The sequence below is a fragment of the Paralichthys olivaceus genome, chromosome 20 (assembly GCF_024713975.1).
Source record: "Paralichthys olivaceus isolate ysfri-2021 chromosome 20, ASM2471397v2, whole genome shotgun sequence".
Classification (NCBI taxonomy): Eukaryota; Metazoa; Chordata; class Actinopteri; order Pleuronectiformes; family Paralichthyidae; genus Paralichthys; species Paralichthys olivaceus.
This window is the reverse complement of record NC_091112.1, coordinates 15,703,507-15,720,353: the sequence shown is the minus strand read 5'-3', so window position 1 is coordinate 15,720,353 and position 16,847 is coordinate 15,703,507. Positions and strand designations below refer to the sequence as shown.

The following is a 16,847-nucleotide window of genomic DNA, read 5'->3' as shown; positions in this document are numbered from 1 at the left end:
CAGCAAGCCTGCCAGAGTGTAAACATGTGTCTGTCAATGTGTATGTGTGTGCCTCTATATGTGCTTGTTTATACAGTATGTATATTTCCCTTCTCCCATCTGTGTGTGTGTGTGTGTGTGTGTGTGTGTGTGTGTGTGTGTGTGTGTGTGTGTGTGTGTGTGCGTGTGTGTGCATGCTTGTGTTTATGTGTATGTGTGTGTTGGAGTGTTGAGACTGGTGAGAGGCTGATGTTGGGATAATTCTGCCTTAAACGTGGCACCGCTATTGTATAATAAAAATATTAATATCAAATAATGACTGTAAAGTTAGATCAGGGCACCAACCTTCACAGGAAGGGAAAGAATTGCCAATTTATTGATTTATTCTCAAGAAGTCTTTTTGGAAGGTTTTAGCAGTCTGCTTCAGGCAGGCCTGCTTGGAGGTTTGAAGAGCATCGGTAGGGACAATGTTTCCCTGGCCAGAAGTCGAGAGAGAGGGAGATAGATACACTCCCCCTCCAGGACAAGAGATAAGAAAAGAGCAAGAGCAGAGGGTGAACTAGGGTTTTATTGGCCTGGTGACCACATGGGTCCTGAGGCACACAGTGACTAATAGTAGCTGAAACTTGGGTCCAGGGGCAGGTTTCACACCCAGGTGAGAAGATGAAGGACCCTGGGAGATTGAGCTCTGGAAGGTGGTAAGACATTGGCTACACATGGAGGTCCAACAATTGTTCACCAATAGCAGGTCCCAACACTGGTTATAAACACACACACACACACACACACACACACACACACATCTGCTGCACATCTAAATTAGTTCATACGTTTTTTAACTTTCAGTGCCTTTGTGTGTGATTCTGCCTCTCTCTCCCTGTCAAACACACACACACACACACACACACACACACAAAGGCAGCCAGGCAATGGCTAGTTAGTGTAATAGCACATTGGAGAGCTATCAACTGTCCGGTAAGATAAACAGTCATAACCAGAGGGCCCATTATTCCCAGTCATTCCTAAAGGAACATATTTTAGATGCTTCATCATCACTGACCATATTAAGCTACAGTAAAAAAAAACAGGAACAGTGAATCAAAAGACTGAGCATTAAGAGACGCTTGTATTCCGGATATTAGCTGCAGCACTGTGCATCGGTTACATTTGATCGATAGTGAGGGGAGCTTAATGTCAAAAAAGATTTAGAATGCACAACCGATCCTAAACATCTGGCAGCGTCGAAGTCAGTGGCAAAAGTTTTAGCCTTTCTAAGATTAAGGGAATCCTGACATGTTTTGAAATATGGGTGTTTAGTTTCTAGCTGAGGTTGAGAAGATGAATACCACACCCATGACTGTAAAGCGAATTTTAATCTACAGAAGCCAGCAGCTGGTTATCATAGTTTTGCATTAAGACTGGAGAGCCGCTAGCTTGTCTCTGGAATGTGACAAAATCTAACAAAGAAAAATAGTCATATGTAAAGTCCTGAGCTTCAGAGCCATCTTTCCATACAGTCTATGGGTTGGAGCCAGGCTAGCCTTTTCCTTTGCTTCTCCTGTTTGTGCCAAGCTAAGCAAACCGTCTGTTGGCTGGGGGATCAGTCTACCTGAAACTCAGTGATGTGTTTGTCAAAAGCTTCGTCTCTAAAACCGCAGAGTCACATATTATATAAAAAACACCTTACAGCAGTTATTATACAGAAGTAATGCATCATGTTGAATGGCACAAATATTGAAGTATGGAAAAAAAGAGATCATATAATTAATGTCTGATCTGAGTTGAGCCATCTTAACGTGTGCTCGTCCATGTGCATGTGCAGTATGTATCAGTGGGTTAGGGACAGTGTTGTCAGTAATGTGTAGAAGGGTTGGTTTTATTGGTGGAACAGCAGCTGCAGTCTCAGCAGTTCTGCTGGCAGGACAGTTTTTATCCAGGCTGGACACTGGTACTACTCAGCCACAGTGTCTGCACAGATTCTTGTCCTGATAGCTCAACCTGTGTTTGGGGAATATACTGAAAAATTAAGTGGAGGTGGTGTGGTGTTCCTGTTTATGGCAGGAAAAGAGGAAATAAAGCCGTATAGCACGCTGCAGAGATTCTGAGTGTGTAGCTAAAATGTGTGAGTTTGAACACTGTCTGGAGTTGTGTCACTCAGTAGAGGGCGTTTATGAATGTCTATACACACACTGGATCTATAAGTGTGTATAAGAAGCTGCTGCCAGCTGCTAAAACAAACAAATTGAGGCTCAGCTCTGTAAGAGGATTTGAAGAAGAGGCACCGACCATTTAGAGTTGTCACCAAACTTTTCTTCTTTGTTTGGATAAACCTCCCCACTGTCTCATAGCCTATGAATTAATTATCTTCCTTAAAAGAGCGAGTGGAAAACAGGAAACTCACATCTTTAAAATGTCAAATCAACATTTGGGTCTGTTATTGACGTTGACATAGATGATTTAAGGCCTAACTTGAATTTACCAAGTAATGGTTGATACCTGTAATTATTAATCCAGGTCTTGTTGGGTTAAGGCAGAGAAAGAAGCCTGTTATGTATGAGAGAGTTTGGATTTTTTATAACCTCTATCAAGGTTCTGTTTGTCTGTTTGTTATTTCTCTTTCTCTACAGCATTTCCCACAGAATTCGCTCTCATGCGCGACAGAATCCAAGTGACAGGTTAACAGACTAAAGAGTGAAAGACAAAACTGTGTGAGAGAGACCTGCATTGCATGTCACTAGCAACTGCAGCTATAACTATAATGTCTGACTGTCTGCGTGGACAGTAAAAACAATGTAGCAACAGAGCAAAGCCCCAATTTAGAGATTTCTATTTCACTGTGAAACTGTGGTAGGACAAATTAGAATATGGATGCTGCCACAGTCTAGATAATTAATGGGAAACAGTGCTTTGACATGGCAAAATAGAAAATTAGCCTCGGAAGTATATGTGCTGTCAGAGGCCCTTTTTCATGTTTCAATTACAATGTGTTTGTTTGCAACTCTGTACAGCAGAAAACACATACTACGAGAATATTACTAAACAGTCTTATTAATTTTTTGGCACATTTGGGGAGAAGAGAAACACCAACAAGTAACAACGTTGAGATACGTTATTATCAGTATTTTTTCTTGGTATTGTACAGTGAGGTTTATTAGAGCTTTTCTGTTGAAAACCAAATAGCAAAGCGTCAACAGGGTAATGAGAAAGGTGAGATTAAACAAAACCACAGATGTGTGGCAGGTGAGGATTCCCTTTGGGTTTGTCACTCTTCACGTTTAACGACATTCAACGCAACACCACTGAAGGCAACTTCACGAGAGAATTGATTAGAGTTGCTTTAAAATCCCGGCTACAACTGGATTCCACTATTTCAGGTATTATTCTCCTTCTGCAACAGCAGACAATCCAGCTGCTCTATTACTGATCCACTAAATATAAAACATCTGGAGCACCACCAGTGGTGTAGCATGCAGGAGACAGGACATAACTTATTCATTTTACTTTTTGTTAATAGCACATAACCACTGGTGTCGGCCATAATTACCAAAAGCTCTTCAATCTCTTTGTCTTTCCAAATTGACATCTTCTTTGGTATCTTCTAGGTGGATGACCGCTCTTGAGGTTCTTGTATTCTTTTGGGGTTTTTTTCACTTTTGTGTCCGTCACATGTTAGAAGATTTCATCAACGCTCCCAGTCGCTCATGTTGAATCCTCCACATAATCTCCTGCTTTTTTCTCACATGGGCTCAATCGGACATTCAGTGCATGTCTGTAATATGTTTTGGAACTTAGAACTAAGATGGCCTCCATAACTTGAGCTTTTGTGGGTATTGTCATAGTCTAAAATGTGTGATTTAACTAAATAAATGTTTTTAGGTGCTGCTTTTTACTTTGTAAAGTGAAAATGAACAATTAATTTTTAAGACACATTGACTCATTCAGTCCTTGCAATAGATCTGCATGCCAAATCATTTTAATGGTGATTTGACTGGTCTTTTGTCCACACATTTTCAGTCATTGTGCAGGGGAATGTTGTTGTAGACAAGTATCAATCACTTTTCATTCGTGTGTAATTTATTAACCTCCACCTTCTGCATGAAAGCCTTCTCCAGCCTTTAGCAACAGATATTGTTGGCAAATGCAGAGCATTCATGTCTCAAATGTTCTTCATTTCGCTGTGGTTGTTCAGAGTAATCTATGATGATGAATCAAGTTTGCAGGAAAGTTGTGGTGATTAGACAAACTTGCACAAGGAGTTAGCTTGTGCATTGAAAATGTACATTTAATAGACTCCTTAGTCATCATCTATGTACCACAAGAGAGTTGCTCTGCTGTTGAAACATTTGATTTAGGAAAATAATGAGCTCTTGTTGAATCTATTACTCATACTGTAAATATGGCATGCTTGCTTCTCTCTCTTTTTCAACACGCCATATCGACCACCCCATATACCATTTTGACAGTTTTTTTTAATCATGCAAAAGCTAAAACTCTTTCTTATTTTTCCATCTTGTTTACTGCCCAGGGCAGATTTCATTGTAGGTCGATGTCAAAAACTCCAGTAGCACATTATAATGCTATTAAGACTACATAAGACTGCATTATATGACCAAGGTCAGAAGACTCCACATGTCTTAATTAAATTTTTGCTTATTCTGAGTACGACCCTATTCAGGATAAGGTCATCAGACAATGCTGCCAACACAGTAGTGTCTTATCAGACTATTGACTACATTGGAATATCGGTGTCTATGTAAAGGTAGTCAAAGGACAGGGGACAGACAAGGAAAGGAAGCAGGGAAAGGGGAATTGCACTCTGTTGACAATGCAAGTTTAAAAGTGTAATCCTGAAGGTTTTACATGTACGCCGATGATGTAATATAACAAACAATATGTGACACGTGTCTGTCAGTCCACTGGGTCTGTTTTGAATGGACACCATTTGCATTGTCAACCGAGGGAGTGACACCAGAAACAAACATTACACAATTTTAAACCTCACCACACAATTGTTTGTGTGATGACTGTGTTGGTTTTGTTTTTGTGTTCTCTCTCTCTCTCTCTCTCTCTCTCTCTCTCTCTCTCTCTCTCTCCCCTGTCTGATCTTTTCTCCTGCAGGGCATGTGTGTGGCAGGGGACCAGGCTGGCTTCTCCTGCAGCAGACAAGGCACACCTGCTTCCACTCATCAACCTGACTATAAAAGCCTGGTCTGCCCTCCACTGCTCTGCCAGATAATTCGGTCTAGTTCGGGAATGTTGCGCTGCGTGTGTGTTCTCTGTGAATCTTCGGTGTTCTTGTTTTTTGAAGGGCCTTACCTGTGTTTTTTCTCTGTTTTGCTCAGATAATCCTGTGTGCCTTGCTGCTCACCTACAGTGCGTCTTCAGTGCAGAGTTTTTTCTTCCATGTGCTCCCTGGGACTCTACCAGCCAGCCTGCACTTCTTTGCTTTTGTTGAGAAATAAACTCTATATTTTTTCTACTTACCTGAATCAGGGGTTTGGGGTCCGAACTAATTCAACAGAATTATCTGGCCCCTCCCCTGTGTGTGTTAGTCTCTGTGCTCCCCTTTGTCTTTGTCGGTCTTTCATGGCCGTGTCACCTTCCCGTCTTCATTTCTCCTCCTTCGCTCTCAAGTGAGTTTTTCTGTTGTCTCCTAGGGTTTCCCTTTTTTTGCTGTTTTGCCCTTCACTGATTCTTTTCTGTTTATGGACTTTTTGGATTTTGTTTTCTGTAAATAACCCTGCCTTATCAAAGAACACTTTCGTTTACAACTTTTGTCTCTGCATCTTGGCTCCTCTTGTTTCCACTGAACACGACAGTTTGAGCTTTATCTCTCTGAATACATATTGTTCACTGATGTTCCCACTGGTTGTGTTTGACAGGCCCGAAAATTCAATCATCAGAAACATCAATAGAATCTAAAGGTAACATAAATAAATCATTGAACATCAAGCAACATATTCATAAGACTGCTTCCATTGTGTTCCACTAACAGTTGAGATCTAAGCGCCAACGCCTCATCCTCTTGTTCGCTCTAAATTTAATATCATTCTAATTTCCTCATTCTTATTATTTTCTGTGTAGGGAACTTTCACACCTACCTTGTGTGGTCGGGACCTTCAGACTATTCAGTTTAGCCTGAACCAGAATAATGGGTATGAAACGTGCCACAGACCAAGGTCAAGGACAAAGGAGCAACATTTAATCTGACCAAAAGATCGAACCAAACAATGGTGCGGATCATTTGCAATCTGAAAACAGTTTGTTTGGATCATTCAGACAATCAGATTACTTGTAGGAAGTTAAGACACCCAAATACAGCATTAAGTGAACAGAAATGGCCTAATACCATGATATTACAGTGGCAAAGAAATGAACCAAATGAGGTTGTTTATTGACTTTAAATTTTGGAAATATCACAGCGGAATGGACAACACCGACGTCAGACACACGGCAGTTTGCAAACCAATCAATGTGGTAGGTGCTGGTAGATGCAGCCCACGTGGGTGATGATGACAGGACGTTCTTATATACAAAAGTCTGCAAAAAGTGAATCAAATGTAAACAACAGGTGAAAGTTGGTTTGGGCTTTAAGGTGTGAAATGTCTTTCCTGATCAGTTTTCCTTTTAGTACTTTATATATTGTACATAAAATATCAGAGAGGCCTTATCAAATTTTATTTGTTCACTTGATTTTTACTCCCCAGTCTTCTCTTGTTTGGTTTTCAGTGCATGTTTGGATATGGAGATCTGTGCTGTCTGAATGACGATCAAGCTGTGAAAAAAGATTCAGAGCTGAAGGCACATTGTACAGTTTAATTATATCAGCTTTGATTATAGGGACTTTTCAGAGTAAAATTTCTGTGAAATATTAGATGAGCCCTCTCCCTCAGACCTTTATTATCTTTAATCTCAGGATATTAATGCGTACGTCTGTGAAAACTGGGTCAGCTTGGCCATATTTCCAAGGTAACAGAGGTCATCACTACTTACTTCATCAATATCCATTTTGGCAGGACTCCCAGAACGTATCAGCTGGCGTATGTCAGGTTTTATGGGCCAAAATGTTGTCGTCTTTTTCACCAAAGACATCATTTGAGCCATCAAGTGCATGGGGCACAGAGGAGCAATTAAAAGATGGAACTTTTGATTAGAATGAGCCACACATGCAGATTCTCAGTCCATTAGATCTTCTTGATAAAACAGCAAGACAGACTATAATATAAGGCGGGTTTCAATCACAAGGTATTAGAGCTGCGCAGCTCTGGATAAGAAGAGATGGATTTGTTTACCATCATCTAAACAATTTATGGCTGTTGAGCGCAGGCAGCGAGGATGTTGAACACCAATCAGGATAGATGGCGGCTCACGCTGTAATAAACTTCTCGCCACATAAACAGCGTCTACTCAAATCAATTTATACGTAGAACAACAGAGGTTTTACACACAAGTGCTGTCATGGGTAAGAAGACTAATTGTGTAGTTACACATGACCAATCATGTACTCATAATGTTACTCAAAAAGAAAGACAGGGGTGGTGTTAATCTCTATCTTTCCTGTTTTTAACACATCTGCTGAAAAGAGCAACATCTTCCTCTCTCTCAGTACGTCTGTCTTCTCTAACATCTCTGTGGTAAACAACCCACACGTCCATTCATTCCCACGAAAGACATAAATCTTTAAAAGTGTTGCAAATATATAGTGATTTTCAAAAGTAGACTAAGTAACTTTCTGAAACTCTGACCACTCAGACATAATAAATAATGCATTAGTTGGGGACTATTTTTTAACTGATGTCTGTACATGTGAGCATAAATGGCAGCAGGACAGAGTATGTGGGACTGAGTCATGTTCTCAATACTGAGGGAACATGTCACTCAGCGAAAGAAATGACAGAAATGTATTCAATTAAAAGTAAAAGTAGCACATTAACTTTTCAACTTTAGTTAAAGTACTTGCTTTTAAATATATTTACAGAAAGTCTTAAAGAATTTGCCATGTGTAGCTTATTCTCTTTCGATGCAACGGTCTATTCTACATCGTTAAATGTGCCAACTGTATATTTTGTTTGACACAAGAATAACACTGAATGCTGCAGATGATGCACCTGAAGACAGTTACATTATCATTGAAGAATGAGACTCAGCAGTGACTTCCTTCGACTCTATTGCAGATGTGTCTTCACCAGTGATGCTGCTGCTGCAGCAAGAGGCAGGGACAATGTCACGTGCCCACTCTGATTGGATCGGTGGTCCGATTCCCTTTCTCATTTATGTTTACTGGGTGGTTGTGGCTCAGGGAATAGAGTGGGATGTCCTCTAACCAGAAGGTCAACGGTTAGATCCAGCTGTTCCTAATTCCGAATGCATAAATGACCTTGGGCAAGATACAGAACCAATCCCTTGAAAAATGTTCTGCTCATAGATGCACTGTGTGTGTGTGTGACTGGCAAAAAACTGTTAAGTGCTTTGAGTGGTCATCAAGACTAGAAAAGAGTTATATACATTTATAAACATACATACATATACCATTTACTTATAAATAATATATAAAAGCCACGTCAGTATTTAACACAGTGTATTGTAAGATCTAGTAGAGTAGAAAGTAAAGATATTTGCTGATATATGTAGATGGAGTAAAAGTGAAAAGTACCTTAGTAAAATAAATCTACTCAAGTAAAGTACAGATACACAGACAGCACACAAAAGTAAGATCAGTTCATTGCTGGTTGACGTCTTTTCATATACATTTTTGTGAGAAACAGGAAAACCACTGATCAGTGTAATTGCATGAAACTAATAGTGTGTAGTGGGTGTAGTGTGCCCTGCACAATTCAATGTGAAATAAATGATTATATGAAACTGATAATAAATTGATTTTATAAGTCTTTAGCAGAAATCGTGGATCAAATTGTAAAAACATTTCTCCCCACACTGCTGTTACCATTATAATGAAATGCTTTGGTAATAACTGCTAATTCCCTGCACTGGTACAGCTAGTTACCATGATATTTCAGCTCTAACTTATTTCAGCTACCCCTGGATTGTTATACCCTCGATATACAGTATCTTTTAGGTTTCTCACATCACTCCATCGAGCACTGTGCCACAGATCTCTCAAACCAGAGAGTGCCGCCAATCACGTTTTTTTAATTGATATTTCATTAATCGCTTGCACTGATTAACCAAGCAAACACACACCAGCTCTGTTTTGTTCCACAAAAAACACGACAGAGTGAGTTAATGAATCAGCGAATTTGCATCAGCTCCAAATTACATTAACCTCACTTCACCTGAGGAACTCCATTCTCACCTGTGTGTGACCTGCAATTCAACAAGTCCTTCTGTCGCTGCTCTGTCACTCTCTCCCTCCCTTTATTTCTCCATCTCTCGCTCACACAAACACACCCCCTTCTCTCCCTCTCCTCCCTCTAAATGGCTGTCATGAGTCATGCAGTACATTTAAATGTTAAATACTAAGGTGGAGGTCATGAGCCATTTCCCACCACATTACCGGCTAATGGCTCATATCTTAATAACCTTACCAGTCTGCTCGTTTTCTCTTGGGTGGATATTAAGACCACAGGGTTTGAATGGAAAGCGGCGGAGCTGGATGACTCAGGCTTCCACTGGCGAGATTGATTGTCAAAGTGTGAGTTGTTTTGTTGGGGGTGGGGGGACAGATTAGCTCTGCTAGGATGAGAAAATGTTTTTCTTTGGAAGGAGAGAAAATATTCTGACACCATGTAATTGGAAGAAGAACAATCGGTGTTCAGTTGTACGATGGTGTTCGGTGGTAGATGATCATACACACCCACCACCCGGGGAGATGATGATCTGTGCCCCCGATCCGACTTGTGTTGGGATTTTAGACAGCACAGTTAAAAACAGATCCGTTTCTATTAAGCTGTAACAGTAAACATGACAAGCCTCGAAGAACTTTAAAAAAGTAAAACATTGTCTTTATTTTAGCCTTAGTATCGTATATGCACATATATTATTAGCACTTGTATGAATCATTATGGCCATTTAGTCTACATAGACTTTCTTCAAAGTTTATCTTTCACTCATGACCAACACAGCAGGAGATTCTCCACTCAGACGCATTCACAACAACACAGAAATGCGCAGAGCGTTCAGGTGAGGGGTGGTGCAGCAGGCGGAGGCAGGACATAATGTATTCGTTCTGATCACACTGACATTGGCTTTGGCTTATTTGTGGGGTCCAGGGAGCTCTCTATACTTATGGGGTCTTTCAAGAAGACCAAAATGCTGGAACCCATTAGTTTAAATGGACGTTTTGAAGACTTGGTTTTAGGGTTATAGTTAGCTTCAGGCATTAGGTTGTGACTGTCAAGGTTCGGCTGGAGGGCTAGGATCCCCACAAAAATAGGCTTACAAGGATGTGTGTGTGTGAGAGTGTGAGGGAAAGAGGTAAAGGAAAAGAAGCATTATTGGAAATGCAGCACAGCCTGTCTCAGCCTCTCCCACACTGCCTTAAGCAAGCCATCAATTTGCTGGCTTGTACTATACAAGCTTTGGTGTGACAGCCTGACTGTTACAGACTGCTCCAGTGCTTACTTAGGCTATTATAGATTAATCAATACATACATAAAAACCTCACAAAGTGATTCATTAAGCTCACAATTCATATTTGTCCTGGATTTTCTGCATTATTGCTATAAAACAAAAACTAATATTTCATTAGGCTGACATTCAGATTCAGATTCAGACAACTTTATTGATCCCAAGGAGGGCAATTCATTTGCAGCTTACCCTGTTCACACAAACTACATCCAATACGATACGTGTCAAAAAGCACAAGTCAACAAATAAATAGAGGTTGGTTATAGACATGAAGATAAAGATTAAGTATTAAGTAAAATAAATAGCAATAAAAGGCAATAATTACATAACACATTGGTTATATGTGTATAGAATGTGTTCTAAAATAACGACTGAGTTTGGTAGCCTGAAGGAATGAAAGATTTGGATTATTGGTTTGTTTTCCTTGGAGGTACATTATAACGGCGGCGTGAACTCATGAGACAACACATGATCAGGTTGGCTGATATTATTCTTTGTCTTTAACTTCACCTAATTCTCCCAGAGGGAACATGAAGTTTCTTTGCTTGACTCTAATGATCTTGGAGCAGACCTCGACAATTCTATTATGTTCTTGTCTTTAACGAATAATCCATTGAACCAACAGGTAAAAGAAAAAGTCAAAAGACCTTTGATAAAAGAACAACAAAAGTTACTTAAAATCCGCTCACTGACATTGGAAGAGTTCAGTTTCGTCATCAAATGGATTCTCTGTTGTTTACGATTGACAATAGACTCTGTGTTAATATCAAACTTTAACTATCATCACACCATTTAACAAACTCAGGACCATGATCAGACTGAACCCTGAAGTAGAGATTAGAGGACAGTGTCATCAGAAAACGTACAACCTGCTCTCATGAGAAGTCCTGCAGCTGTCAGTGTACATGATGAATAAAAGGGCTGACAACACACAACCCTGAGGTGAACCTGTGTTTGACATGTTTGACATCTGTCCATTCAAGAAAAAGCTGCTGGACCCTCTCAGAGAGACAGTTTAAAATCAGCATGAGAAGCTGGTCAGGGATCAATCAGGATGTGAAGCTGCATCTTGTTAAAAGCCAAATAAAAGTCTTGCATGAGATCTGGGTTTTTCAAGGTGCTGAACACAGTGTCCAGTATAACAAGTTTTTCATCATCCACACCTTTATCTTGCTGATAAGTAAAGTTTTAATTTAAAACGTTTTAAAACTACATCCTAAGTGATGTAAGTGCAACAGGTTTGAAACTCATTTCTGCACAGTGAAATGTATCCCACAGATTACCTCAGGACCAGAGCTTTTCTTATCATAACCCTCTTAAGTAAAGCTGTAACACTTTCCTGAGATACCGCGATTTCCAGGACCATATTCTTAATTCCTTGCCAGGTTGCTTTAAGGTGTATATCATGGCAGTAGCAACTATCTAGTCATGGTTGTTAAATTATCATTAAATGTAAAATCTAACTTAAATCTTAATCTAAAACACCTTTTCTAAAACAACGACTCAAACAGCTACATTTAACTCGGACACTTAACAGTCCCATGAGCCTTTGCACTCATACTGTCCAATCAGAACAACTGGCTCACTGATGGCGGCAATATGAAAAGTGTGTTTGTATTTTTTAATAAACGAAGGCAACAGCTATGGTATATTGAGCTGAAAGCTGCAGTATTAAGAGAAATGAGAGTGAACTGAATAGGAAACATCCCCTCATGTTGTGTTTCTCTACCCAACAATTAGTATAACCCTGAGTACAATTCCACAGCACTGTAATGATCATGATATGGGACTGCATCTCCATTCCAGACAAATGACTACATTTCTAATAAAAACTAAACATCAGACTCAGCGATCAGCTCATGCAGCAGAATGAATGAAGCCATGCAGACTCCGTTCCCTTATCCATGACTTCATTTACAGACTTTTTCATCACAACACATACACAAGTGTTGCAGCTGACAGCAATAGTCCTCCATCATGGTGGTTTTAGTCTCAAGTCTGGGACTGAGTGTTAAAATACCCAAAATTAAGGGGTAACATTTCCCTCCCAGATTAGTGCAGATTCAACCAATCGGAACCTCATAGGCTCTGCTTTTAATCAGTCATCGCTAATTTATGTACTTAAATGTATTTTTGGGTGATTTTAACAACTAAAATGTTTCCACCCATACAACAATGACCTTTTTTGTTTATCACAATTGGAATTGCAGGACGGACACCAAGCATCTCTAATGGACCACATTCTATTGAACAGTGAGTGTGTGAGTGTGTGTGTGTGTGTGTGTGTTAAACTATAAGGTCACTGTGTGTGTGAGTTTCCCAGCATGCCTTGACAGCTCTAATGGATGTTGTCTTCAGATGTGAAAAGGTGAACTGAAGTCCGACTGGAGTTTCACTCTGCAGTTTATCACTACAAATTGGTGTCTGTTGCTTTGTGTGTGTGTGTGTGTGTGTGTGTGTGTGTGTGTGTGTAGACGTCAGTGCAGGATGTTTGCTAGTATCCATGTGTTGTGAGCAACAGCTTTGCTCAGTCTTACATGTGGCTGTGTAACTATATGTAAGGACATATATTGTTTGCTAAGCGTAGTTTCCGAGTCTGTGTTGACAACAGCTTGATTCCAGTTGGGTTTGTGTCTCCTTGCTTCGAGTCATGCTGGGCCTTTAATTTGTTGTCCCTAAAACATAAAAGCTGCTCCTAAAATCAGTGTAAAGGGGTATTCATGTAATTATTGTGTCTTTATGAACTCATATTTCCATCTAATAAAATTCTTGAATTAGCATCTTTCTGAAACGCTTAAAGGTGCCAGTGCTGAATGTCTTAACTTCATAAAGAAAAACTCTTTGTGCGACTCCCTTTGGGTATGCTTGAGAAATGTCAGAGAGCCAAATCCAATCACTGTAGGCAAAAGGCAAATGTCAATGTCATGCAGATACACAGAAGTTTAGAATAAATGATTATTTTCACAGACACAGTTAAAACTGATTTCCAACTTAAATGAACGTCCCTGTGCTTCCAGAAGATTTGATGCCTGATGCAGTTAAGACAGCGCTCACCATGGCACTGCCCAGAGAGGTTTCTCACATACAGAGTCCACAGCAAATGCATATATGTCTATCAATCTATTTCAAGCTGGGCCTTTTGGGCATTTGATAGGAAAAGCACAGGTGTACGACATCGTCGATAATAACTTCCATTTCAGAGCCATCATAGTTGTTAGTAATATGAGAGATTTACTTATTATCATATGTCAAAATAGCCCCTTAACATCTATCTAGTAATCTCTGTCTTTATGTGGGACGCATATCTCGAGAGCAGTTTGGCTTGCATATCAATATCAATTACTATAATAACTATAATCACTATCAATAAAAAACAAAAGGCGATTCCTGTTCCACAGAAGCGGAGGGCGGGACCCATCAATGTAGTTCACGACAGATGTGACCACAGGTTCAGTTCTATGTACTGAGTTGACCTTTACCAAACTTTGAATAGACAGATGAACAGCTCTTTGTGCAGCAGCGGTGGAGCAGCTTCAGGTTTCTGCAAGTTACTTTGACAGTTTCAGATAGAAAGCTGCAAGCAGCATCACCAGTGGCCGAACCCAGTCCAAACAAGCAGGTTTAGTAAGGGTTGCTGCACTAGTTACATAAGATTAACAGGAAGTACCCTTTAAATACCTCTTAACAGACCTGGAGTCCATGGTGGCAGTCACATCCCTCCTCAGGCAGCATGATGAATGTACTTGATCTATCACTGGTGGTGGGTGTCGTGTGTGCGTCACTCCCCTGCATTAAAAAGAAGCCTGCTGCACCGTGAAGCAGATGGATGGACTCATGGAAGACACAGTCATGGCTTCAGGTGTGAGCTGCCAACAAATCAGCAGCATTTGACCCATTTAGCAGTAGGCTTTAAAAGACTGTCCCTCAGCTCTCTTTCCCTCTCTCTCTTTCCATCCTCCAACAGGGCTCACCTTTCTCTCCACAGCTGGCATTGTGCTTACTTTGGAAGTTTTTCTCCTGTTCAAGTACAAAAATACCAGTTTAAACAGCCATTATGCAGGTAACTTTTAATCTGATTTAAATAACGCTGACCCCATCATTTCACTGATTTATTTCACGGATTAGCATTAATGGGAGTTAACAAACAGAGTGAGACAGCAGAAATGTTCTTGTTTTTTTATTTAGATTTGAAAAAAGTAACAGCACCGGAGCATAAAATGGCGATAATATATTTGATCACGCAGGATTTTGCTGGGGTTGTTGATTAGTGGCACTGACTCACCAAATCGTCACCCTCCTGTATATTTCCTATGTGTGCGCCTCAAACATCACCATGTTCTTACTGTATGTGCATGCCAACCACACCCAGCAGCACGCCAGTCTCCCACCACAGTGATGTATGAAAAAAAGCAGTGCAAGCGGAGCTGTGAGGTGTGTATTTGTCTTTTGGTCGCTATGTAGCTACAAGTCATTTTTGAATAAATGATCAAACGACAACACAGTTAATCCTGTGGGCCTCACACAATGAAAAATAAAACTCGAATGAAAGTAAGAACAATAAATAATTACTTTCATTGCATTATAGTAATACACTTATTACATTAAAGGCACAGGTATTTTATTTAGCTGTATATACTGTACCTCACATCTAAAGAGATGTATATTTCTCATCTACAAATTTAAATACTATAGTTTATAAACATTTCTGAACATAGTTTTACTACTCGCATAATTTCATTACTTTTCAAGATCATTACAGTGGCACCCAATATCCCAGAATGATGCAAATATAATAATCATTCATTTTATCTGTCTTCAGATCACTTTGTGGGGTTTAACAATAACTGCATCATAAACCGTTTATATTTGAGAGGAATCACTTTACATTAACATATTTTACAAGCAAGATATAATATGTCAATTACAAGGGTGAGTGCGTCATCTGCCATGACCCAACAGTCCACATTTAAAGTCACTAGATCCAGATTATTATTTGGATCCGCACCAAATTGCACACACTCATAAATATAAGCACTCTCATTTTTTTCACCAAGATCCATGAATTATTCTTTTAGAAATAAGATGTGAAAGAATGTCCTGTCTCACGACGTTAAAGAGAATGAAAAAGATCTGCATCCACCTCTGGACAAAATTTGGTTCTTCCCTGACTCATACTGGATCCTTCCACCAAGTGTCCTGGTTATCCATCCAGTAGTTAATCTGCAAACTAACAGACAAACATACAAACACAGACGAAAACATTACCTCATTACATCTTACAAAATAATGTTGATACAACATGCTCAGTTACATTAAAGCATCACAGATAGATCCCAGGTGACATCCAATTTCAAATATTGAGCATTTGATAAAGAGCATTACATATAGAACAAATACTACTGGAGCTGGTGGCACGCTCAGCTGTGACATCTGTGACCCAGATCACAATTTGTTACCTCTACAGGTCTGGAAATCTCCACATGGTGCGGTGCGAGGTCTGTTTTATTCCTGCACACTTTATATCCACACTTGAATCGTCTCTCCAAGATATCAAACCTGTGACCCTGAAACTTTGTGAGTCTGAGGCAACGTCTGCATGTTGAGGCATAGTCTGCAAAGTCGTTGATTTAAACTTAGCACCCGGCTTAACATCAACAGCATGTGGCGGAAGGAAAAACCATTTGAGGCGTGAATGTCTAAGAATACACATATCATAGAAAAGATCTTGTTTCTGGTGTTTGGGATTCAGCGTGTGCACTTTAATATCCCCATGCCATTCAGCTTTAGCTATATCTGCTATTTGAGGATTAACACCTCCTGACAATGGCAAACATTGTGTTTCCTTACTTTTAGTCGATCACATTGGGAATAACAATAAGCTTGGTGCTAGTATCCAGAGAATGGAGTTAGAGATGTAATGTCTCACCTGCTTCTGCACCCACAGCTCGTTACGCTTATTCCTGTCACCTCTCAGAGCTTCCTGTTGGAAACAGAATGAAAAAAAAATGGTGTGAGTCATTTGCAGGGAAGCAACAAGACCTAGTTCCATAACAAAATGATTTGAGGTGCATGTGAAATTAGAGGGCATAGCATGAGACTTGTGTAGACGGCCATTATAATTGTCTTCCATCAATCAATGATAATAACACGTCAAAAACATAACTGTATGAGCGTCTTACATTCTCTGTAACTATACTCAAAGTCAAAATAATATTTGTATTTTATTCCATAACCAGGCATAGAATTTACCTAATTATAGGCAATGCAATGCTGTAGGATTG

General features: G+C 39.8%; 1 long non-coding RNA gene across 1 annotated transcript in view; it reads right to left on the bottom strand.

Annotated features, from left to right (window-relative positions):
- Positions 1 to 14,730: 14,730 nt before the first annotated feature.
- Positions 14,731 to 16,847, bottom strand: part of LOC138405954 (uncharacterized) — a 58,488-nt gene continuing 56,371 nt past the window's right edge. The window contains exons 2-3 of the long non-coding RNA XR_011239617.1: positions 16,493 to 16,546; positions 14,731 to 15,793 (exon numbers count right to left, since the gene is read on the bottom strand). This is a non-coding gene — a long non-coding RNA (uncharacterized lncRNA). The remainder of the gene's footprint in view (positions 15,794 to 16,492; positions 16,547 to 16,847) is intronic.